At 48.1% G+C, this 6000-nt stretch overlaps 1 long non-coding RNA gene across 1 annotated transcript in view; it reads right to left on the bottom strand.

Annotated features, from left to right (window-relative positions):
* Positions 1 to 5437: 5437 nt before the first annotated feature.
* Positions 5438 to 6000, bottom strand: part of LOC109027651 (uncharacterized) — a 38537-nt gene continuing 37974 nt past the window's right edge. The window contains exon 6 of the long non-coding RNA XR_002006676.3: positions 5438 to 5660. This is a non-coding gene — a long non-coding RNA (uncharacterized lncRNA). The remainder of the gene's footprint in view (positions 5661 to 6000) is intronic.

Here is a 6000-nt window from a genome sequence, read left to right as displayed (position 1 = left end):
TGTGTGTGCATGTGTGTTTGCATGTCAGCCTCAACCTTCCACCCACCTCCACCACCAATGTCATCACACCTGCCATTCCTGGGTCAGAGTTGCTAAGGAGAATAAAAATGTTATGCTCAGGGGTTTGTCTGTATCAGCCAGGGTTCCCCAGAGAAACAGAACCAGCAGGAGTTTGTGTGTGTGTGTGTGTGTGTGTGTGTGTATGTAAAAATATTTACTTTTTATTTGTTTTGAGAAATTGGTCTATGTGATTTTAGAGTTGGCAAGTATGAAATCTGCAGGGCAGGCTGGAAACTCAGGCAGGAATTCACGCTGCAGTCTTGAGGGAGAATTTCTTCTTTCCTGGAAAAACTTTAGTTTTTGCTCTTAAAGCCTTCAACCAATTGGATCAGGCCCCACCACATGATAGAGGGCAATCTCCATCAGTTGAAGTGAGCTGACAGTAGATGCTAACCCCATCTATGAAACACCATGGTTAGTGTCTAACATTGCAGCCTTACCAAGCTGACACATACAAATGACCATCCCATCGTGTCCAGTTGCTGGCTAGAAGGCATGACGCAGAAGAGTTTGGGGGAGACAGAAGTATCCCTTCTAACCAGAAACCCAGAGATAGGATGCCAGGAAAGGGAGCATTCCCCACATGAGACTCTGGGGAAGGGTGACTACTTCGGTCCCATCCTGCCAGGAATTTGAGAGGTGCATTCCCGCCAGAGAGGGAGTCTGAATAAAACTCCTCTCCCCGGAGCACAGGCCCTGCACCCTCCCACGGCTGCTTCTGTGGCGTGGGTTCTGACCAGCTCTGCTCAAAGACTCCTGTGCTAGGAAGAAGGTGGGGTCATATCATGGCATCAGGATTCAAACACTATCAGGAGCCAGGGATGGGATACGTGAAGGGCTGGGAGCTGTGGCCAGAGGCAAACTGGACAGGGACACTTTGTCCACAAGCACCTGACAGTCATCTTTGAAATCACAGCAGGAGCAATGTGCCTGAGAGAGCTGGGGGTCACCAGTCTGCCACCTTACTCGGAGGTAATGAAGGCCACAGCCTGGGAGCCACAAGTGCTGAGTCACAGAGTCCGTGGAGAGATTCTGCAGATACAAAGAAAGTGGGAAAAATACCTGATACCAGCTAGGCTCAAATACCCCGACACGTGCTCCCCATCTGCAGCCCCTCTCAAATCCTGGAGCACCGATGAGCTCAGTCCTCACACTAATCCTCACCCTCCTGGAAAATAGTCACCCCAGGATTGATTTTTCCTGATTAAACTATTGCCTACATTTGATAAATAACACCTGCCCTATTCTATAGCTTCCCTCTGACTCTGTTTATTAAACAACGCTCGAGATTTTTCTTCTTGCATGATAGGTACTAAAGGCACAAAATTCAAACTCATCATGTTGAGGGGTGGGCTCCAGCCATCCGTGGTTTTGCACCAGGCAGTGAGTGACGTTTTATTTGCCAAGGACTGAGCGAGGCCAGGAACTGAGGCAGCACAGCTTTAATGGAAAGAGGTTTGATTCTGGAGTCAGACCTGGGAGTCATCCAGGTGCAACCTCAGCCCCTGCGTGACCTTTGACAAGGATTTAACCTTCATAAGCCTCAGCATGAAAATCATCTGAAAACAGGGTTTTCCCATCTGTAAAATGAGAATTGTTGAGGCATCCATAGTATGGAAAAGCATCTTTGAACGTGTAAAGTGCACATGAACACAGGAGTTAACCCACTTTCCAACCTGTTTATAAATCCCTCCTGAGCCCTGTCACCCACACTGCCTCAGGCAGTCCCTGCTTTGGGGCTAGCGTGGGTTGCTGTTGCTGTGTCATACACCACCACAAATGCATCAGCTTTTTTTTTTTTTCTTTTGGAGGCAGAGTCTCGGCTCTGTCGCCCAGGCTGGAGTGAAGTGTCATGATCTTGGCTCACTGCAACTTCCACCTCCTGTGTTCAAGCGATTCTCCTGCCTTGGCCTCCCAAGTAGCTGCGATTGCAGGTGCCTGCCACCTGGTTGATTTTTGTGCTTTTAGTAGAGATGGGGTTTCTCTATGTTGGCCAGGTGGTCTCGAAGTCCTGACCTCAGGTGATTTGCCCTCCTCGACCTCCCAAAGTGCTGGGATTACAGGCATGAGCCACCTTGCCTGGCCACGCATCAGCGTTTTAAACAACGCTTTTTTATGCTCAAGGATTCTGCTGGTCAAGAATTCAAACAAGGTGTATTAGTCTGTTTTCACACTGCTATAAAAAATATCCGAGACTGGGTAATCTATGAAGGAAAGAAGTTTAATCAACTCACAGTTCTGGATGGCTGGGAAGGCCTCAGTAAACTTACAATCACAGCAGAAGGTGAAGGAAAAGCAAGTACTTTCTTCACAAGGCAGCAAGAAAAGGAGAGAGTGAAGGAGGAACTGCCTAACACTTATAAAACCATCAGATCTCGTGAGAACTCACTCACTATCATGAGAACAGCATGGGGGAAACCACCCCCATGATCCAATCACCTCCCACCAGGTCCCTCGTTTAACATGTGGGGATTACAATTAGAGATGCAATTTGAGTGAGGACACAGAGCCAAACCATATCACAGGACAAGGCAAGAATTTCTTCTCTCTGCTCCACAGTGTCTGAGGGCTCAGCTGGAAAGAGTCAAAGGCTGAGATGACTCAGTGACTACGTACTGGAATCATCTAAAAACCTGTTCACTGACACACCTGGCTGTTGGCTGGGGCATCACCTGGGGCTGTTGGCCACAACACCTCCACATGGCCTCTCCATGTGACTGCTTGGGCTTCCTCACAACATGGTGGCTGGATTCCAAGAACAAGTGTCCCAACAGAGCCAAGTGGAAAATGTATTGCCATTTATTTATTTATTTATTTATTTATTTATTTATTTATTTATTGAGACGGAGTTTTGCTCTTGTTGCCCAGGCCGGAGTGCAATGGCGTGATCTCAGCTCACAGCAACTTCCGCCTCCCAGGTTCAAGTGATTCTCCTGTCTCAGTCTCCTGAGTGGCTGGAATTACAGGCATGTGCCACCATGCCCAGCTAATTCTGTATTTTTAGTAGAGATGGGGTTTCTCCATGTTGGTCAGGCTGGTCTTGAACTCCCAACCTCAGGTGATCCACCCGCCTCAGCCTCCCAAAGCATTGGGATTACAGGTGTGAGACATCATGCTCGGCCTATGTATTGCCTTTTATGACCTAGCCTCTGAAGTCCCATAGCATCACTTCAGCTATAACTGCACATCCACTCAGATTCATGGGGAAGAAATACAGGTCCTACCTCTAGATGAAAAGTCCCACTGTAAGAATAACATGTGGGATGGAAGATATTGTTGCAGTCATTTTTGGAAAATTCAATCTGCCATCAGGTCTGAGTCATTAGTTGAATGAACAAACTGGCAAGTTAGAATTTTGAACCAGGAATGGAACTTGGCAGATGTTGTCCCCCACTATTCCTGGTCATCTCTGGCTCCAGATTCCCACTGAGATCAACACAAGTTGTACCCATATCAGGAAATCTCACCAAGGCAAAGTTCAAACCACGAAGTCTTCTAAGGAAAGAGAGACAGACTGCCCTTTCCTTCCCACTCCTGATCTCCCTGCCTCCTTGGAGACCTAAGCTTGTCTGGGTATTTATGTCTCCCTATTTTCCAGAATGATTCCCACCTCCTATTCTATGGGGACTGTTCCCCAGGGTCTGCAGCTTTGAGGTGTTTGTAGCACACCCTGCTACTTGGGAACTTGCTGCAAATGCAGACTCTCCACCCCACCCTAGACCTGCAGAACTTGCATTTGAACAAGATCCCAAAGTACTTCTTATGCTTATTAAATTTGCTGCAGCTCCAGAATAGGGGAAAGAACTTGATTTGAAAGCTGTCACCGGGCTTCAATTCTAATTCTAGCTTTGCCCACTTAATAGCTGGACAAAACCACGCAAGTTATTTAACCTCTCTGGGCCTCGGTTTCCATAATATGTAAATTAGGTATGATGAGAGCTGTCTCAGTGTATGTGTATGTGTGTTTGAGAGAGAGACAGAGACAGAAATAGAGACAGAGAGAGAGAGAGTGATTGTTCCTCCCAAGGCAGAGAACCAATACATTTCAACTCTAAAGGCCAAGCACCACTGTCAGCCCCACCTTGAAGGGTGGAGACCTCTCCCACAGCCTCTTCCTGCTGTGGGGTCCATCAGGAGGCTGCGGTGGTCCGTGAAAATGGTGAGCAGCTAGCGCTGCAGGGAGACAGCAAGGCAAACCTTTCCTCTGGAGCGGCTGAAGCGGGAGGCTCAGGGAGTCCTCCTCCCAGGAGACAGCTGTCTCTCTGAAAGGCAAGCAGGTCTTAGGAAGCCTGCTCTCCTTTGGAGATGTTATTTATTTTTTCTAATAGAGACTGTTTATCACCCACTTACAGGAGTTTTGACTGGGGCTTTTTGTCACCCCTTAGACTCTGGAAATTAGGTCAATCCCCTCCAGAATTTACTTGAGCTGGGAAACCTGACTTGCGGTGGCAGCAAAGGGGCCCCGCCAGCGGGCTTAGGGAGGATTCACAGAACGACAGTCCTTGTGCCCAGGGCAGTCACAGAGGTCACCTCAGCTCTCCCCGCCATGACAACAGCCACTGATGCCAAGGCCTGCCAGGCTCCAGGTGTGTCTGTGGGGATGGGGGAGGGCTTTAAGTAAAAGTCATACATCAGTATCATCCTGGAAAGCAGGAGGAGGACCGGGAGAAATGTTAACAGGATCATTCAATATTCAGTCCCTCTAAGCCTTTATTCAAAATGTTCTCAAGAATGATCTCATCCTTCCCTGATGATGCAAGCTGTGAAGTAAGCTTGGGTCCTACTATATCAATACCAATAGCTGGAAGTCCTTCCTCATGTCTAACTTAAAGCCTTACTGCTCTAAGTATCTACAACTAGCTTCTCCCAGCACCTTGAACATAATAAGTTTTCTGTAAATACATGGTGCATTGTTGCTCTGGAAGATTGTCCCCCGAGGAAGGCAGAGAAAAATCTCTTCATAGCTTTTCTGCTTTCCTGGCAGGTCTGGTTTCCTTAAGGCTAGACAGCCCAGGTGTGCTAAGGGTCTTACTAGGCCCACTGGCCTCCTCCCCACAAGAGTCCAGACAGACAATCAATGCTGAAATTTTCCTTCATAATTGGGCAAAAGCTGTGGGGACATTTGATTTTCTTTTCCCAAAGGAAACTGACATTGAGGTGCCTCGTTGAAGTAGAAATAAAAACTAGGGAAATACTGCATCACAGAGATCAGGGACTCTCTAGCAGGAAATTTGTTTCAGAAAAAGATCCGGCTGCTGATCCTCAGGGTGACCAAGCCTCGGTTTGTCTTCTGTACTGTGGCCTTTCTGCGAACGTATGTCTGTTTGTTTAGTTGCCCTGTAAAGTTCAGGCAAATCTAGGTAATTGTATAGATACTGTTCTCCAGTTATTTATTAACACATTTCAAAACATGTCTGCAGAATGTGCTGGTGCTATAGCAGGCATCTCCTCAGAGCCTAGCATCTGCAGGCAGGATTGAGTGTCCTGGGATGGGTCATCTCAGGGTCCTTGGAGCAGGGACACAGAGGTCCTCACTCAGCGTCTTCTGAATCACTGTGAGGCTGTGGGCCAAGTCTCTTTCCCAGCACAGCCACACCCTGCTGGAAATGAGAGGCAGCAGAGGAAGCTGATTAAGTGAAGTTGGGGAGCTTGGGAGCTTAGGAGCAAGGAGGAGGGGCCGACAGCAGATCAAACCTTGAAGGCAGATGCCCCAGGCAGGGAGCGGGGAAAGAGCAGGCCTCCTCCACACCACCTGGCTAATCCAGAGTCACCCAATCTGGGTAATATAGATGAGTTCTGATGATGAGATCCCCACATAACCAGATGGAGAAGCCCAGCCCCACAGCCTGGGGTTGCAACTGGCATGGCTACAAAGGCAAAAGGTCTCCCTGAAGATTTTCTCTCAGCCCGTACAGATCTGGGTCTGGCTTCAGAATTGAA

This window comes from Gorilla gorilla, chromosome 6, assembly GCF_029281585.2.
Source record: "Gorilla gorilla gorilla isolate KB3781 chromosome 6, NHGRI_mGorGor1-v2.1_pri, whole genome shotgun sequence".
Classification (NCBI taxonomy): domain Eukaryota; kingdom Metazoa; phylum Chordata; class Mammalia; order Primates; family Hominidae; genus Gorilla; species Gorilla gorilla.
This window is presented reverse-complemented; position numbering and strand designations above follow the sequence as displayed.